Source organism: Pelodiscus sinensis, unplaced genomic scaffold (genome assembly GCF_049634645.1).
Source record: "Pelodiscus sinensis isolate JC-2024 unplaced genomic scaffold, ASM4963464v1 ctg58, whole genome shotgun sequence".
Classification (NCBI taxonomy): domain Eukaryota; kingdom Metazoa; phylum Chordata; order Testudines; family Trionychidae; genus Pelodiscus; species Pelodiscus sinensis.
The window spans coordinates 213,338-232,482 of record NW_027465922.1 but is presented as its reverse complement, the minus strand read 5'-3'; the positions used below and the strand labels follow the sequence as shown (position 1 = coordinate 232,482).

At 65.7% G+C, this 19,145-nt stretch overlaps 1 protein-coding gene across 1 annotated transcript in view; it reads right to left on the bottom strand.

The window, feature by feature from the left end:
• The window catches only part of LOC102459906 (C-type lectin-like), a 48,043-nt gene that overhangs the window by 20,763 nt on the left and 8,135 nt on the right, over positions 1-19,145 (bottom strand). The gene's annotated exons all lie outside the window — the stretch shown is intronic.

Below are 19,145 nucleotides of genomic sequence, written 5' to 3'. Positions count from 1 at the left end.
GGCGGGGGCAGGGCCGGGCGCTGGGACAGGCAGGCGGGTGCAGAGCCGGGTGCTGGGACAGGCAGGCGGGTGCAGGGCCGGGCTCTGGGGCAGGCAGGCGAGGGCAGGGCCGGGCGCTGGGGCAGGCAGGCGGGGGCAGGGCCGGGTGCTGGGACAGGCAGGCGGGTGCAGGGCCAGGCTCTGGGGCAGGCAGGCGGGTGCAGGGCCGGGCGCTGGGACAGGCAGGCGGGTGCAGGGCTGGGTGCTGGGACAGGCAGGCGGGTGCAGGGCCGGGCGCTGGGACAGGCAGGCGGGTGCAGGGCTGGGTGCTGGGGCAGTCAGGCGGGTGCAGGGCCGGGTGCTGGGGCAGGCAGGCGGGTGCAGGGCCGGGCGCTGGGACAGGCAGGCGGGTGCAGGGCTGGGTGCTGGGGCAGTCAGGCGGGTGCAGGGCCGGGTGCTGGGGCAGGCAGGCGGGTGCAGGGCCGGGTGCTGGGGCAGGCAGGCGGGTGCAGGGCTGGGTGCTGGGGCAGTCAGGCGGGTGCAGGGCCGGGTGCTGGGGCAGGCAGGCGGGGGCAGGGCTGGGTGCTGGGACAGGCAGGCGGCCCAGAGACACGCATGAGACCCGGGTTTCCCAGAACGCGTGGCCGGGGGAACGTGTCTGTGTCTCTCCGGGCACCAGGACTGGCAACGGGACCCAGCGATTCGAGTGGGAGTCGAGGGGACGCGCAGGGAGCTCTGCCCAGAACTGCACTCGCTGCCCCGGGCCCGCGCTGGCCCCTCGGACTCACCGCCTGTCACGGGCCGGGGGTGAGTGGGGGGGGGGCGACATCTGCAGACGGCTCAGCCCCCCACCCCGCCCCCGAGAGCGCTGAGCCCCAGGCAGAGGGGATGAGCTACAGGGGGGTCTCAGGGCCGGGGGCCGTGCGGAAGAAATTCAATCAGCTCGGTGCCAAGGGAGGCCCCGGGACCCCCCAGCCCAGCCGCACCCGCCGAGCCGGGCTCGCAGTGAGCCGTTCCCGCTCACCCCCGCAACCCCCCAAGCGCAGGGCTCTGTGATCAGGACACTGGGGGGCGCCACTGAGAGGGTCAATTCAAGGCGAGCGGCTCAGAACCAGGGCTCCCCGCAGCCCAGGCCTGGGTCCTGCTCTGCAAGGCACCAAAGCAGCCCCTCCCGGCACGGCAGCTGCTCCCTGGCCGGAAGAAAGTCCCACAAACAATCCCCTGGGCCACTCAGACGGGCCCCCCAGGCCACGGGCCCGGCCAGTTTGTGCCTCAGCTCTCGCCCCCGAGCTCGCTGGGCCCGTCCGTTAGCGCTGGCCAGCAAAGGGCCGTTCACAGTCAGCGTGTGAGGGGAATCCGGCTGCCCCCCCCGATTGCTCGGGTCCGTTCACAGTCAGCGTGTGAGGGGAATCCGGCTGCCCCCCCCGATTGCTCGGGTCCGTTCACAGTCAGCGTGTGAGGGGAATCCGGCTGCCCCCCCGATTGCTCGGGTCCGTTCACAGTCAGCGTGTGAGGGGAATCCGGCTGCCCCCCCGATTGCTCGGGTCCGTTCACAGTCAGCGTGTGAGGGGAATCCGGCTGCCCCGCCCGATTGCTCGGGTCCATTCACAGTCAGCGTGTGAGGGGAATCCGGCTGCCCCCCCCGATTGCTCGGGTCCGTTCACAGTCAGCGTGTGAGGGGAATCCGGCTGCCCCCCCCGATTGCTTGGGGCCGTTCACAGTCAGCGTGTGAGGGGAATCCGGCTGCCCCCCCGATTGCTCGGGTCCGTTCACAGTCAGCGTGTGAGGGGAATCCGGCTGCCCCCCCGATTGCTCGGGGCCGTTCACAGTCAGCGTGTGAGGGGAATCCAGCTGCCCCCCCCCGATTGCTCGGGTCCGTTCACAGTCAGCGTGTGAGGGGAATCCGGCTGCCCCCCCCCGATTGCTCAGGTCTGTTCACAGTCAGCGTGTGAGGGGAATCCGGCTGCCCCCTCGATTGCTCGGGTCCGTTCACAGTCAGCGTGTGAGGGGAATCCGGCTGCCCCCTCGATTGCTCGGGTCCGTTCACAGTCAGCGTGTGAGGGGAATCCGGCTGCCCCCCCGATTGCTCGGGTCCGTTCACAGTCAGCGTGTGAGGGGAATCCGGCTGCCCCCCCCCCCGATTGCTCGGGTCCGTTCACAGTCAGCGTGTGAGGGGAATCCGGCTGCCCCCCCGATTGCTCGGGGCCGTTCACAGTCAGCGTGTGAGGGGAATCCAGCTGCCCCCCCCCGATTGCTCGGGTCCGTTCACAGTCAGCGTGTGAGGGGAATCCGGCTGCCCCCCCCCGATTGCTCAGGTCTGTTCACAGTCAGCGTGTGAGGGGAATCCGGCTGCCCCCCTCGATTGCTCAGGTCTGTTCACAGTCAGCGTGTGAGGGGAATCCGGCTGCCCCCCCCCGATTGCTCAGGTCTGTTCACAGTCAGCGTGTGAGGGGAATCCGGCTGCCCCCCCCCGATTGCTCAGGTCTGTTCACAGTCAGCGTGTGAGGGGAATCCGGCTGCCCCGCCCGATTGCTCGGGTCCGTTCACAGTCAGCGTGTGAGGGGAATCCGGCTGCCCCCCCCCGATTGCTCGGGGCCGTTCACAGTCAGCGTGTGAGGGGAATCCGGCTGCCCCCCCCGATTGCTCGGGTCCGTTCACAGTCAGCGTGTGAGGGGAATCCGGCTGCCCCCCCCGATTGCTCGGGTCCGTTCACAGTCAGCGTGTGAGGGGAATCCGGCTGCCCCCCCCGATTGCTCGGGTCCGTTCACAGTCAGCGTGTGAGGGGAATCCGGCTGCCCCCCCCGATTGCTCGGGTCCATTCACAGTCAGCGTGTGAGGGGAATCCGGCTGCCCCCCCCCGATTGCTCAGGTCTGTTCACAGTCAGCGTGTGAGGGGAATCCGGCTGCCCCCCCCCCCCGATTGCTCGGGTCCATTCACAGTCAGCGTGTGAGGGGAATCCGGCTGCCCCCCCCGATTGCTCGGGTCCATTCACAGTCAGCGTGTGAGGGGAATCCAGCTGCCCCCCCCCGATTGCTCAGGTCTGTTCACAGTCAGCGTGTGAGGGGAATCCGGCTGCCCCCCCCCCCCGATTGCTCGGGTCCATTCACAGTCAGCGTGTGAGGGGAATCCGGCTGCCCCGCCCGATTGCTCGGGTCCGTTCACAGTCAGCGTGTGAGGGGAATCCGGCTGCCCCCCCGATTGCTCGGGTCCGTTCACAGTCAGCGTGTGAGGGGAATCCGGCTGCCCCCCCCCGATTGCTCGGGTCCGTTCACAGTCAGCGTGTGAGGGGAATCCGGCTGCCCCCCCCGATTGCTCGGGTCCGTTCACAGTCAGCGTGTGAGGGGAATCCGGCTGCCCCCCCGATTGCTCGGGTCCGTTCACAGTCAGCGTGTGAGGGGAATCCGGCTGCCCCCCCCCGATTGCTTGGGGCCGTTCACAGTCAGCGTGTGAGGGGAATCCGGCTGCCCCGCCCGATTGCTCGGGTCCGTTCACAGTCAGCGTGTGAGGGGAATCCGGCTGCCCCCCCCCGATTGCTCGGGGCCGTTCACAGTCAGCGTGTGAGGGGAATCCGGCTGCCCCCCCCCGATTGCTCGGGTCCGTTCACAGTCAGCGTGTGAGGGGAATCCGGCTGCCCCGCCCGATTGCTCGGGTCCGTTCACAGTCAGCGTGTGAGGGGAATCCGGCTGCCCCCCCCCGATTGCTCAGGTCTGTTCACAGTCAGCGTGTGAGGGGAATCCGGCTGCCCCCCCCGATTGCTCGGGTCCGTTCACAGTCAGCGTGTGAGGGGAATCCGGCTGCACCCCCGATTGCTCGGGTCTGTTCACAGTCAGCGTGTGAGGGGAATCCGGCTGCCCCCCCCCGATTGCTCGGGTCCGTTCACAGTCAGCGTGTGAGGGGAATCCGGCTGCCCCCCCCCGATTGCTCGGGTCCGTTCACAGTCAGCGTGTGAGGGGAATCCGGCTGCCCCCCCCCGATTGCTCGGGTCCGTTCACAGTCAGTGTGTGAGGGGAATCCGGCTGCCCCCCCGATTGCTCGGGTCCGTTCACAGTCAGCGTGTGAGGGGAATCCGGCTGCCCCCCCGATTGCTCGGGTCCGTTCACAGTCAGCGTGTGAGGGGAATCCAGCTGCCCCCCCCGATTGCTCGGGTCCGTTCACAGTCAGCGTGTGAGGGGAATCCGGCTGCCCCCCCGATTGCTCGGGTCCGTTCACAGTCAGCGTGTGAGGGGAATCCGGCTGCCCCCCCGATTGCTCGGGTCCGTTCACAGTCAGCGTGTGAGGGGAATCCGGCTGCCCCCCCCCGATTGCTTGGGGCCGTTCACAGTCAGCGTGTGAGGGGAATCCAGCTGCCCCCCCCCGATTGCTCGGGTCCGTTCACAGTCAGCGTGTGAGGGGAATCCAGCTGCCCCCCCCCGATTGCTCGGGTCCGTTCACAGTCAGCGTGTGAGGGGAATCCGGCTGCCCCCCCCGATTGCTCGGGTCCGTTCACAGTCAGCGTGTGAGGGGAATCCGGCTGCCCCCCCCGATTGCTCGGGTCCGTTCACAGTCAGCGTGTGAGGGGAATCCGGCTGCCCCCCCGATTGCTCGGGTCCGTTCACAGTCAGCGTGTGAGGGGAATCCGGCTGCCCCCCCCCGATTGCTCGGGTCCGTTCACAGTCAGCGTGTGAGGGGAATCCGGCTGCCCCCCTCGATTGCTCAGGTCTGTTCACAGTCAGCGTGTGAGGGGAATCCGGCTGCCCCCCCCCGATTGCTCAGGTCTGTTCACAGTCAGCGTGTGAGGGGAATCCAGCTGCCCCCCCCCGATTGCTCAGGTCTGTTCACAGTCAGCGTGTGAGGGGAATCCGGCTGCCCCCCCCCGATTGCTCGGGTCCGTTCACAGTCAGCGTGTGAGGGGAATCCGGCTGCCCCCCCCGATTGCTCGGGTCCATTCACAGTCAGCGTGTGAGGGGAATCCGGCTGCCCCCCCCGATTGCTCGGGTCCGTTCACAGTCAGCGTGTGAGGGGAATCCGGCTGCCCCCCCCCGATTGCTCGGGTCCGTTCACAGTCAGCGTGTGAGGGGAATCCGGCTGCCCCCCCCGATTGCTCGGGTCCATTCACAGTCAGTGTGTGAGGGGAATCCGGCTGCCCCCGCCCGATTGCTCGGGTCCATTCACAGTCAGTGTGTGAGGGGAATCCGGCTGCCCCCGCCCGATTGCTCGGGTCCGTTCACAGTCAGCGTGTGAGGGGAATCCGGCTGCCCCCCCCGATTGCTCGGGGCCGTTCACAGTCAGCGTGTGAGGGGAATCCAGCTGCCCCCCCCCGATTGCTCGGGTCCGTTCACAGTCAGCGTGTGAGGGGAATCCGGCTGCCCCCCCGATTGCTCGGGTCCATTCACAGTCAGCGTGTGAGGGGAATCCGGCTGCCCCCCCCGATTGCTCGGGGCCGTTCACAGTCAGCGTGTGAGGGGAATCCGGCTGCCCCCCCCCGATTGCTCAGGTCTGTTCACAGTCAGCGTGTGAGGGGAATCCGGCTGCCCCCCCCCGATTGCTCAGGTCTGTTCACAGTCAGCGTGTGAGGGGAATCCAGCTGCCCCCCCCCGATTGCTCGGGTCCATTCACAGTCAGCGTGTGAGGGGAATCCGGCTGCCCCCCTCGATTGCTTGGGGCCGTTCACAGTCAGCGTGTGAGGGGAATCCGGCTGCCCCCCTCGATTGCTCAGGTCTGTTCACAGTCAGCGTGTGAGGGGAATCCGGCTGCCCCCCCCGATTGCTCGGGTCCGTTCACAGTCAGCGTGTGAGGGGAATCCGGCTGCCCCCCCCCCCCGATTGCTCGGGTCCGTTCACAGTCAGCGTGTGAGGGGAATCCGGCTGCCCCCCCGATTGCTCGGGTCCGTTCACAGTCAGCGTGTGAGGGGAATCCGGCTGCCCCCCCCCGATTGCTCGGGTCCGTTCACAGTCAGCGTGTGAGGGGAATCCAGCTGCCCCCCCCCGATTGCTCGGGTCCGTTCACAGTCAGCGTGTGAGGGGAATCCGGCTGCCCCCCCCCGATTGCTCGGGTCCGTTCACAGTCAGCGTGTGAGGGGAATCCGGCTGCCCCCCCCCGATTGCTCGGGTCCGTTCACAGTCAGCGTGTGAGGGGAATCCGGCTGCCCCCCCCCGATTGCTCGGGTCCATTCACAGTCAGCGTGTGAGGGGAATCCGGCTGCCCCCCCGATTGCTCGGGTCCGTTCACAGTCAGCGTGTGAGGGGAATCCGGCTGCCCCCCCCCGATTGCTCGGGGCCGTTCACAGTCAGCGTGTGAGGGGAATCCAGCTGCCCCCCCCCGATTGCTCGGGTCCGTTCACAGTCAGCGTGTGAGGGGAATCCGGCTGCCCCCCCCCGATTGCTCGGGTCCGTTCACAGTCAGCGTGTGAGGGGAATCCGGCTGCCCCCCCCCGATTGCTCGGGTCCGTTCACAGTCAGCGTGTGAGGGGAATCCGGCTGCCCCCCCCCGATTGCTCGGGGCCGTTCACAGTCAGCGTGTGAGGGGAATCCGGCTGCCCCCCCCCGATTGCTCGGGTCCGTTCACAGTCAGCGTGTGAGGGGAATCCGGCTGCCCCCCCCCGATTGCTCGGGGCCGTTCACAGTCAGCGTGTGAGGGGAATCCGGCTGCCCCCCCCCGATTGCTCGGGTCCGTTCACAGTCAGCGTGTGAGGGGAATCCGGCTGCCCCCCTCGATTGCTCAGGTCTGTTCACAGTCAGCGTGTGAGGGGAATCCGGCTGCCCCCCTCGATTGCTCAGGTCTGTTCACAGTCAGCGTGTGAGGGGAATCCGGCTGCCCCCCCGATTGCTCGGGTCCGTTCACAGTCAGCGTGTGAGGGGAATCCGGCTGCCCCCCCCCGATTGCTCGGGGCCGTTCACAGTCAGCGTGTGAGGGGAATCCGGCTGCCCCCCCCCGATTGCTCAGGTCTGTTCACAGTCAGCGTGTGAGGGGAATCCAGCTGCCCCCCCCCGATTGCTCAGGTCTGTTCACAGTCAGCGTGTGAGGGGAATCCGGCTGCCCCCCCCCGATTGCTCGGGTCCGTTCACAGTCAGTGTGTGAGGGGAATCCGGCTGCCCCCCCCCGATTGCTCGGGTCCGTTCACAGTCAGCGTGTGAGGGGAATCCGGCTGCCCCCCCGATTGCTCGGGTCCGTTCACAGTCAGCGTGTGAGGGGAATCCGGCTGCCCCCCCCCGATTGCTCGGGGCCGTTCACAGTCAGCGTGTGAGGGGAATCCGGCTGCCCCCCCCCGATTGCTCAGGTCTGTTCACAGTCAGCGTGTGAGGGGAATCCGGCTGCCCCCCCTCGATTGCTCGGGTCCGTTCACAGTCAGCGTGTGAGGGGAATCCGGCTGCCCCCCCCCGATTGCTCGGGTCCATTCACAGTCAGTGTGAGGGGAATCCGGCTGCCCCCCCCGATTGCTCGGGTCCGTTCACAGTCAGCGTGTGAGGGGAATCCGGCTGCCCCGCCCGATTGCTCAGGTCCGTTCACAGTCAGCGTGTGAGGGGAATCCGGCTGCCCCCCCGATTGCTCGGGTCCGTTCACAGTCAGCGTGTGAGGGGAATCCAGCTGCCCCCCCGATTGCTCGGGTCCGTTCACAGTCAGCGTGTGAGGGGAATCCGGCTGCCCCGCCCGATTGCTCGGGTCCGTTCACAGTCAGCGTGTGAGGGGAATCCGGCTGCCCCCCCCCGATTGCTCGGGTCCGTTCACAGTCAGCGTGTGAGGGGAATCCGGCTGCCCCCCCGATTGCTCGGGTCCGTTCACAGTCAGCGTGTGAGGGGAATCCGGCTGCCCCCCCCGATTGCTCGGGTCCGTTCACAGTCAGCGTGTGAGGGGAATCCGGCTGCCCCCCCCGATTGCTCGGGTCCGTTCACAGTCAGCGTGTGAGGGGAATCCGGCTGCCCCGCCCGATTGCTCAGGTCCGTTCACAGTCAGCGTGTGAGGGGAATCCGGCTGCCCCCCCCCGATTGCTCGGGTCCGTTCACAGTCAGCGTGAGAGGGGAATCCGGCTGCCCCCCCCGATTGCTCGGGTCCGTTCACAGTCAGCGTGTGAGGGGAATCCGGCTGCCCCGCCCGATTGCTCAGGTCCGTTCACAGTCAGCGTGTGAGGGGAATCCGGCTGCCCCGCCCGATTGCTCGGGGCCGTTCACAGTCAGCGTGTGAGGGGAATCCGGCTGCCCCCCCCGATTGCTCGGGTCCGTTCACAGTCAGCGTGTGAGGGGAATCCGGCTACCCCCCCCGATTGCTCGGGTCCATTCACAGTCAGCGTGTGAGGGGAATCCGGCTGCCCCGCCCGATTGCTCGGGGCCGTTCACAGTCAGCGTGTGAGGGGAATCCGGCTGCCCCCCCCGATTGCTCAGGTCCGTTCACAGTCAGCGTGTGAGGGGAATCCGGCTGCCCCGCCCGATTGCTCGGGGCCGTTCACAGTCAGCGTGTGAGGGGAATCCGGCTGCCCCCCCCGATTGCTCGGGTCCGTTCACAGTCAGCGTGTGAGGGGAATCCGGCTGCCCCCCCCGATTGCTCGGGTCCGTTCACAGTCAGCGTGTGAGGGGAATCCGGCTGCCCCCCCCCGATTGCTCGGGTCCATTCACAGTCAGTGTGTGAGGGGAATCCGGCTGCCCCCGCCCGATTGCTCGGGGCCGTTCACAGTCAGCGTGTGAGGGGAATCCGGCTGCCCCCCTCGATTGCTCGGGTCCGTTCACAGTCAGCGTGTGAGGGGAATCCGGCTGCCCCCCCCGATTGCTCGGGTCTGTTCACAGTCAGCGTGTGAGGGGAATCCGGCTGCCCCCCTCGATTGCTCGGGTCCGTTCACAGTCAGCGTGTGAGGGGAATCCGGCTGCCCCCCCCGATTGCTCGGGTCCATTCACAGTCAGCGTGTGAGGGGAATCCGGCTGCCCCGCCCGATTGCTCGGGTCCGTTCACAGTCAGCGTGTGAGGGGAATCCGGCTGCCCCCCCCCGATTGCTCGGGTCCGTTCACAGTCAGCGTGTGAGGGGAATCCGGCTGCCCCCCCCCGATTGCTCGGGTTCGTTCACAGTCAGTGTGTGAGGGGAATCCGGCTGCCCCCGCCCGATTGCTCGGGGCCGTTCACAGTCAGCGTGTGAGGGGAATCCGGCTGCCCCCCCCCGATTGCTCGGGTCCGTTCACAGTCAGCGTGTGAGGGGAATCCGGCTGCCCCCCCCCGATTGCTCAGGTCTGTTCACAGTCAGCGTGTGAGGGGAATCCGGCTGCCCCCCTCGATTGCTCAGGTCTGTTCACAGTCAGCGTGTGAGGGGAATCCAGCTGCCCCCCCCCGATTGCTCGGGTCCATTCACAGTCAGCGTGTGAGGGGAATCCGGCTGCCCCCCCGATTGCTCGGGTCCGTTCACAGTCAGCGTGTGAGGGGAATCCGGCTGCCCCCCCCCGATTGCTCGGGGCCGTTCACAGTCAGCGTGTGAGGGGAATCCGGCTGCCCCCCCCCGATTGCTCGGGTCCGTTCACAGTCAGCGTGTGAGGGGAATCCGGCTGCCCCCCCCCGATTGCTCGGGGCCGTTCACAGTCAGCGTGTGAGGGGAATCCGGCTGCCCCCCCCGATTGCTCGGGTCCGTTCACAGTCAGCGTGTGAGGGGAATCCGGCTGCCCCCCCCGATTGCTCGGGGCCGTTCACAGTCAGCGTGTGAGGGGAATCCAGCTGCCCCCCCCCGATTGCTCGGGTCCGTTCACAGTCAGCGTGTGAGGGGAATCCGGCTGCCCCCCCCCGATTGCTCGGGTCCGTTCACAGTCAGCGTGTGAGGGGAATCCGGCTGCCCCCCCCCGATTGCTCGGGTCCGTTCACAGTCAGCGTGTGAGGGGAATCCGGCTGCCCCCCCCCGATTGCTCGGGTCCATTCACAGTCAGCGTGTGAGGGGAATCCGGCTGCCCCCCCGATTGCTCGGGTCCGTTCACAGTCAGCGTGTGAGGGGAATCCGGCTGCCCCCCCCCGATTGCTCGGGGCCGTTCACAGTCAGCGTGTGAGGGGAATCCAGCTGCCCCCCCCCGATTGCTCGGGTCCGTTCACAGTCAGCGTGTGAGGGGAATCCGGCTGCCCCCCCCCGATTGCTCGGGTCCGTTCACAGTCAGCGTGTGAGGGGAATCCGGCTGCCCCCCCCCGATTGCTCGGGTCCGTTCACAGTCAGCGTGTGAGGGGAATCCGGCTGCCCCCCTCGATTGCTCAGGTCTGTTCACAGTCAGCGTGTGAGGGGAATCCGGCTGCCCCCCCCCGATTGCTCGGGTCCGTTCACAGTCAGCGTGTGAGGGGAATCCGGCTGCCCCCCCCCGATTGCTCGGGTCCATTCACAGTCAGCGTGTGAGGGGAATCCGGCTGCCCCCCCCCGATTGCTCAGGTCTGTTCACAGTCAGCGTGTGAGGGGAATCCGGCTGCCCCCCCCCGATTGCTCGGGTCCGTTCACAGTCAGCGTGTGAGGGGAATCCGGCTGCCCCCCCCCGATTGCTCGGGTCCATTCACAGTCAGTGTGTGAGGGGAATCCGGCTGCCCCCGCCCGATTGCTTGGGGCCGTTCACAGTCAGCGTGTGAGGGGAATCCGGCTGCCCCCCCCCCGATTGCTCAGGTCTGTTCACAGTCAGCGTGTGAGGGGAATCCAGCTGCCCCCCCCCCGATTGCTCGGGTCCGTTCACAGTCAGCGTGTGAGGGGAATCCGGCTGCCCCCCCCCGATTGCTCGGGTCCATTCACAGTCAGCGTGTGAGGGGAATCCGGCTGCCCCCCCCCGATTGCTCGGGGCCGTTCACAGTCAGCGTGTGAGGGGAATCCGGCTGCCCCCTGTGACGTAGTGGGGGTACCTGGCTGGTTTCTATGCTGCTGGCTCTGGGGAAACCCCCACTGGCTGCCGTGGGTACCACGACCCAGCAAAACAGGATGAGTCACTATGCAAACCAGTGGCCAGACACCCCCCATGGAGAGGAACAAAGGAAGATGGAATGCTGCCTTGGCTTGGGGGCAGGGCTGGAAGTTAGTGAGTTGGTTGCTGGCTGTCGGAGGGCATGGAGGAGAGCCTAGGGGAAGGGGCTGGAGTTTAGGGGCCCAGTCTCCCCCATCTCAAGGGGGCCTGAGGCATCCTAGCCCAGTTCCTGTGACCAGACTACATCTGTGCTGCGCTGTGCTGGAGGAGCAATAAACCACCCTCAATTCCACTGGCTGGTGCAGTCTGTTTGTGCCATTTCGGGGTGCAGGAGACGGGGAACCCCCAACGCGCCGTCACACTGGTGTCAGGAGCGGGATGCACTGCACCCCGTGGATGGAGCTTCCAGCGGCAAGCGACAAGGCGCAGTAGAAGCAAGAGCCCTGGAGCCAGGCGTGCTGGAGACAGAGCGAAGCGGTTCCTGGGAATCGTGGGGCGCTGCAGCACTAGACTGGTGAGTCTGCACCGAGGGGCCCAGCGGGCAGATGGCCTACGCCCAACTCTTGAAGGCAGAGCTGGTGGGGCTGTGCAGAGAGAGGGGCTTGCCTGTGCAGAAAGCAACCAAGGCCCAGCTGATTGCTCAGCTAGAAGAGAACGACCAGCCACAGGGCCAGGATCTTGTCCCCAGGGGAAGCAGCCAGACCCCCCCTGAGAGTGTGTCAGGCTCAGAGAGGGGGAGGAGCGCTGGAACCCACAGGAGAGATGAGACAGCTTCCCCCAGGAGGCCTGCAAGCTGCAGCCCATCTAGGGCAGGGGCCAGCCAAGCAGAGCTGCGGCGGCTGGAGATCCAGCTGCGGATCAAGGAATTGGAAGTAGAGGACCGAGAGAGGGACCGCCAGGACCGAGAAAGGGATCGCCAAGATCGAGAGAGGCAGCGGCAGCATGAGCTGGCCATGGCAGAGCGGAGAACCGGCGGGGCACCGGCTGCGCCAAGTGCGGATGGGCCCCAGGGTCCCAGGACTGCCAGATGCTTGGAGAGGCCCGTGGTGGCCCAATTGAAGGACATGGGTGACATAGACGGGTTCCTCAGTGCCTTTGAGAGGGCCTGTGGACTGCAACGGGTTCCCCCAGCTGACTGGCTGCAGGAGCTCATCCCCGCACTGAGCCAGGAGGCGGCCGGAGTGCTCAGTCAGCTGGAGGACCTACAGCCCGGGGATTACAACCGAGTCAAGGAGGCCCTGCTGCACAAGTTCGGGCTGACCCCCGAGATGTACAGGAAGAAGTTCCGGGGGGTACAGAAAGGGCCACGGGAGACCTATGTGGATCTGGTCTCCCGCCTGGCGCAATACTGCCGCAAGTGGGTGTCTGGAGTCGGAGCCCAGACTGCAGAGGAGCTGCTCAAGCTGGTCATGATGGAGCAGTTCTATGCAGCGTGCCCACCCAAACTGAGGCTGTGGCTCAAGGACCGGAGACCAGAGAACCCCCAGGAGGCCGGGAGACTGGCGGATGAGTTCACGGAGAGCCGGTCCGGGTGTGAACGGGAGTCCCAGAGAGAAAGGGAACCGCGCAGAGACCGGATCTCGGCTGAGCGACGGAGGGAGTCAACTACGGGGCGAGACCAAGGAACAGGTCGTCTGCGCCCCAGAGAACCAGCCAGGGCCTGGACAGAGACAGCCCAAAGCCTAACTTGCCAGCGCTGTGGGCAAAAAGGCCACAAGAGGGCTCAGTGCACCAGGTCCCAGGACCGGGGACTTTCCAGGGTTAACTGGCTGGGGCGGGAGGAAGGGCAGGCTGCCCCAGAGGCAGGGGCTGGCAGGCAAACCTCAGCTCAGAGAGAGGGGAAGGATGCTCAGTGCACCTCCCCTGGGAGGTCTGATTCTCAGGAGGCGGATTTCTCCGTGTACCGGGTGGGGGCAGGACGGCCCCTGCGGAGCGAGTGCCTCATACCCCTGGAGGTGGATGGTAGGAAGGTGACGGGCTTCTGGGACACGGGGGCGGAGGTGACTCTGGCCCGATCCGACATAGTGGCCCCGGAGCGGATACTACCCCATGCGCAGCTGACCCTGAAGGGCATAGACGGGTCCCCGTTTAAGGTGCCTGTAGCCAGGGTGCATCTGAAATGGGTGGCCAAGGAGGGCCTCAAGGAAGTGGGGGTGCACCCGCACTTGCCCACCGAGGTGCTGATGGGGAACGACCTAGAGGAGTGGCCCCATGAATCCCAGCGGGCTCTAGTCACTACCCGGAGCCAGAGCCAGCGGGGGGCTGACAACGTGGGTCCAGGGAAGGACTCCTGGCAGCGTCCTCAGGGTCCCATCCCAGTGGACACGGGGTCCAGCCAGGCTGGGACTCCGGACCTAGGCAGAGGTGGGGGACAGGTCCCGATCCCTGCCTCAGCAGCTGAATTCCAGGCTGAGGTGCAGGCAGACCCCTCCTTGCAGAGGCTGAGGGACCAGGCTGGCCTCCGTGCAGCTCAGCCCCGGGGGAGAGGTGGCCAGGAGAGATTCCTGCGGGAGCGTGGGCTCCTGTTCCGTGAGTGGCTCCCCCCCAGGAAGGCGAGGGCATGGAGGGTAGAGCGGCAGCTGGTCGTCCCCCGAAAGTATCGCCTCAAGCTGCTGTATTTGGCCCACGATGTCCCCGTTGGGGGCCACCGGGGGATCCGGAGCACCCGGCTGAAGCTGCTCCAGCACTTCTATTGGCCGGGAATCTTTACAGCCGTGCAGCGGTACTGCCGGTCCTGTGACTCCTGCCAGAGGGGCGGGAAGGCCCAAGACAGGAGGAAAGCGGCTTGGGGGTCTCTACCCCAGATAGACCCTCTGGGCTGGCTGAGAGAGTTATGGGAGGGGAAGTCCTCCCTGGATGGAGCATCGGGGGTGGAAGCCGCCCTGGCTGTCCAGAGAAGGCTCGCTGGGCTCATGGCCCCGGCCCGAGAAACCCCGGCCAGAGATCAAGGCCAGCGGAAGGGTGGGTGTGACCCCCGAGGACAGGCCTGCGCCAGTCGCCCTGGAGCGGGGCGGCGAGTGGACAGAGGGAAGCCAATTCATGTGGGGCCTCGCCACGGCCGGCCCGAGTCAAGGGGAGCACCCATGTCCCCGGGGCGGGTTCCCACGCAGAGGACCCGAACTTCCCCAGGTCACGAGCGGAGTGACCCTGCTCAGTTCGCTCTCGGAGGGGGGAGAACTGTGACGTAGTGGGGGTACCTGGCTGGTTTCTATGCTGCTGGCTCTGGGGGAACCCCCACTGGCTGCCGTGGGTACCACGACCCAGCAAAACAGGATGAGTCACTATGCAAACCAGTGGCCAGACACCCCCCATGGAGAGGAACAAAGGAAGATGGAATGCTGCCTTGGCTTGGGGGCAGGGCTGGAAGTTAGTGAGTTGGTTGCTGGCTGTCGGAGGGCATGGAGGAGAGCCTAGGGGAAGGGGCTGGAGTTTAGGGGCCCAGTCTCCCCCATCTCAAGGGGGCCTGAGGCATCCTAGCCCAGTTCCTGTGACCAGACTACATCTGTGCTGCGCTGTGCTGGAGGAGCAATAAACCACCCTCAATTCCACTGGCTGGTGCAGTCTGTTTGTGCCATTTCGGGGTGCAGGAGACGGGGAACCCCCAACGCGCCGTCACACCCCCCCCCCGATTGCTTGGGGCCGTTCACAGTCAGCGTGTGAGGGGAATCCGGCTGCCCCCCCGATTGCTCGGGTCCGTTCACAGTCAGCGTGTGAGGGGAATCCGGCTGCCCCCCCCCGATTGCTCAGGTCCGTTCACAGTCAGCGTGTGAGGGGAATCCGGCTGCCCCCCTCGATTGCTCAGGTCTGTTCACAGTCAGCGTGTGAGGGGAATCCAGCTGCCCCCCCCCGATTGCTCGGGTCCATTCACAGTCAGCGTGTGAGGGGAATCCGGCTGCCCCCCCGATTGCTCGGGTCCGTTCACAGTCAGCGTGTGAGGGGAATCCGGCTGCCCCGCCCGATTGCTCGGGTCCGTTCACAGTCAGCGTGTGAGGGGAATCCAGCTGCCCCCCCCGATTGCTCGGGTCCGTTCACAGTCAGCGTGTGAGGGGAATCCGGCTGCCCCCCCGATTGCTCGGGTCCGTTCACAGTCAGCGTGTGAGGGGAATCCGGCTGCCCCCCCCCGATTGCTCGGGTCCGTTCACAGTCAGCGTGTGAGGGGAATCCGGCTGCCCCCCCCCGATTGCTCGGGTCCGTTCACAGTCAGCGTGTGAGGGGAATCCGGCTGCCCCCCCCCGATTGCTCGGGTCCGTTCACAGTCAGCGTGTGAGGGGAATCCGGCTGCCCCCCCCCGATTGCTCGGGTCCGTTCACAGTCAGCGTGTGAGGGGAATCCGGCTGCCCCCCCCCGATTGCTCGGGTCCGTTCACAGTCAGCGTGTGAGGGGAATCCGGCTGCCCCCCCCCGATTGCTCGGGTCCATTCACAGTCAGCGTGTGAGGGGAATCCGGCTGCCCCCCCGATTGCTCGGGTCCGTTCACAGTCAGCGTGTGAGGGGAATCCGGCTGCCCCCCCCCGATTGCTCGGGGCCGTTCACAGTCAGCGTGTGAGGGGAATCCGGCTGCCCCCCCCCGATTGCTCGGGTCCGTTCACAGTCAGCGTGTGAGGGGAATCCGGCTGCCCCCCCCGATTGCTCGGGTCCGTTCACAGTCAGCGTGTGAGGGGAATCCGGCTGCCCCCCCCCGATTGCTCGGGTCCGTTCACAGTCAGCGTGTGAGGGGAATCCGGCTGCCCCCCCCGATTGCTCGGGTCCGTTCACAGTCAGCGTGTGAGGGGAATCCGGCTGCCCCCCCCCGATTGCTCGGGGCCGTTCACAGTCAGCGTGTGAGGGGAATCCGGCTGCCCCCCCCCGATTGCTCGGGTCCGTTCACAGTCAGCGTGTGAGGGGAATCCGGCTGCCCCCCCCGATTGCTCGGGTCCGTTCACAGTCAGCGTGTGAGGGGAATCCGGCTGCCCCCCCCCGATTGCTCGGGTCCGTTCACAGTCAGCGTGTGAGGGGAATCCGGCTGCCCCCCCCCGATTGCTCGGGTCCGTTCACAGTCAGCGTGTGAGGGGAATCCGGCTGCCCCCCCCGATTGCTCGGGTCCGTTCACAGTCAGCGTGTGAGGGGAATCCGGCTGCCCCCCCCCGATTGCTCGGGTCCATTCACAGTCAGCGTGTGAGGGGAATCCGGCTGCCCCCCCCCCGATTGCTCGGGGCCGTTCACAGTCAGCGTGTGAGGGGAATCCGGCTGCCCCCCCCCGATTGCTTGGGGCCGTTCACAGTCAGCGTGTGAGGGGAATCCGGCTGCCCCCCCCCGATTGCTCGGGTCCGTTCACAGTCAGCGTGTGAGGGGAATCCGGCTGCCCCCCCCCGATTGCTCGGGTCCATTCACAGTCAGCGTGTGAGGGGAATCCGGCTGCCCCGCCCGATTGCTCGGGTCCGTTCACAGTCAGCGTGTGAGGGGAATCCGGCTGCCCCCCCGATTGCTCGGGGCCGGTGTCACATTACTGAATTTGAGGGCAGCAGCCAGATCACTGCTGCACCCACAGGTGGGGGTGTTGGCCCCAAAAATGGTATAGAAGGTGCCATGTGGGGTATTGAATAGAAGCTCACTGTCTGCTAATCCTGTGTACGCTGTTCATGTGTTTGTAGAATGTCTGTGTGTGCAATTATTAGCATGTACTTGTATGGACACTGAATATTTCCCTGCATGTGGTTGAGCATTGGGCAGGGCCGGGCCTGTGGACATGCTAATTAGCGAGGCCCTGTGGGACAATGGCTCTCAATGGGCCACGGCACACCTAATGAGTGGGGACTCATACCTAACGGCTACCAGCAGGCAACACAGGAATAAGATGGACCAGGTGACCTGCTGCGGCCAAGAAGAGGCCAGGAAGGAGGGATAAAGAGGCCATGTGGTCGACGCCATCTTTGGTACTCAGCTCAGCACTTCATCCCAGAGGCAGCACTGCAGGGATTGAAGAGCCCGGAAGACCTGTGAACCCATCCTGATCCTAGGATGCGCAACAAGGACTTTTAAACCAGCAGCTGTAACATCTCTGCTGGAGCCTGCATCGAGAACTGGGAGATTCGGTGCATGTAATGTACTATCCTTTAGCAACCTCACTCTCAGGCTTTTCTTTCTTGTAATAATAAACCTTTAGTTGTTAGATGCTAAAGGATTGGCTCAGCGTGATTTGTGGGTAAGGTCCAGAGGGTAAATTGACCAGGGATCTGTGGCTGGTTTCTTGGAACCGGACAGAACTTGTTCGGGGTAGGTGGGATTGGGTGCTAGGACCCCCCACCTGTGTATAGGCCCGGGGCCATCTGGGGCACGGATATTGCTGGGGTGTCGGAGGGGTTTTGCTCATGAGGCTTCAGGCAGGCAGCTGAAGCGCTCTGTGAGACTGGTTTGTGGCCTGGTTGGAGAGGTCACCAGTCTGGGGGCTGTAAGGAGCCCGGATTTGAGCAATTCGCCCTGAGCGGACGCCCTCAGCTGTGCCCAGACACGGCCTGGTCCGTCACAGCTGGGTGCAGGGCTGTCGCGGAGACAGAACAAACTCTCTTGAAATGGACTGCCCCAGGCTGGGCGTGTGCATGTCCCGGTCCCCCCGCGCCATGGGCGGCCGGAGCTTGGGGCGAGGCTGGGAACCGTCCTGCGGGGGGCGCCAGGGAAACACAGACCCGCCCATTGGCGTTGTGGGGACATGTGGGGTGGGCACGTCCCGAGGCTGCCTGCAGACACGGTCCCCCATTGAAACCAGCTGCCTTGGGCCGGGAAAGGTTCGTCACCGGGCGACCAGAATCACTGGCCAGGGACAAGCTGCGCCTGGCCCCGAAGGCACGGAGGGAGGCAGACGGGAGGTATCTGGGATCATCCCCTCCCGACGTGCTCCTTGCAGCTCCCCTCCCTTCCCGCGCCCTGGCACTGACTGGTCTGGCCACATTCTGGGGAGAACCCGGCTGAAATCTGGGGAGGGGTGTGTGGCCCTGCATCCCTCCCACGCACGTGTGGCCCACGACTGCACCGTGCCGGGTCCCAGGCGAGGCATCAGGATCTTGTGCAAAACGGAAGCGGCTCCACTGCTGCGTTCGGCACCAAAACCCCTTGCGCAAAAAGAATGGGCAGGAAATATGCTAATGACATCGTGACTTTGCCCTTCCCGCGGGGGCGGCGATTCGGTGAGGTTTGAGCTGTGAGATGTGCCGGGGACCGACCACAGACCTCACCACAGTTATTTTCTGTCGGCTTCTTCCAGGAAAGGGGAGCAGGGGCAGAACCGCGCCGGACGAGGGAGGGCGGCGAGGCCACCCCCAAGCTGAGCCCCCAGGCTGCAGGCAGCAGAGAGAGGAAAACAAGGCGAGTTTTGGAGCACACAGAGCTGGGGAGTGGGGCCGTGACCAGCACCCAGAGCACTGGGACTGGCCTCCCCGTGGAGAGAAAGCCAACCTGAGCAGCAGGGCCTCTCTGACCCGTTCGTAATCACCCGGCTGCAGATCTCCAGCTGGCTGAGCCCCCTGCGGCCTCCTGATCCAGCAAGGGGGTGAGCTCTTGCAGCCGGTCAGCTGGGGGGGTCTGGGGCAGCTCACAGGCCCGCTCACAGCAGCTGAGGAACCGTCCATGTCCCCCACGTCTTTACACGGGGCCTCTCAGCTTCTCCGCTCTGGCATGGCCAGCTCATGCTGCCGCTGCTCTCTACGCTCTTGTGACTCCAATTCTCTTAGCCTCAGCTCCATCTCCAGCCAGCGCAGCTCTGCCGGGCTGACTCCCGCCCTGGACGAACGGCGGCCGGCAGGGCTTGGCTGGATGGGCACCGCGTCTCTCTGACGGTCACCACCGCTCCCTCCAGTCTGAGAGCCAGAGACGCTCCCGGGGGGTCGGGCTGCTCCCCGCTGGGACAGGGTCCAGGCCCCTGCACAGGTCAGTCTCTTCCAGCCGGGCAATCAGCTGGGTCTTGGTTGCTTTCCCCATGGCCAGGCCCCTCTCTCTGCACAAGGTCTGCCCTCGGGAGATGGGCGTAGGCCGGTTCCCGGGTGCAGACTCACCGGCCTAGTGCCGTAGCGCCGCACAATTCCCTGGAAGCTCCATCCATGGGGTGCAGTGAATCCCACTTCGGACACCACTGTGAGGCACCCCAGAGCCACAAGAACAGACTCCACCGGCCAGTAGAATAGGGAGGGGTTATTGCTTCTCCAGCATACAGCACAGCACAGGTGTCATCTGGTTCCAGGAGCCAGGGCCAGGGTGCCTCAGCCCCAAGAGATGGGGAGTGACTGGGCCCCTAAATCCCAGCCCCCTGCTTAGACTGTTCTCCCCATG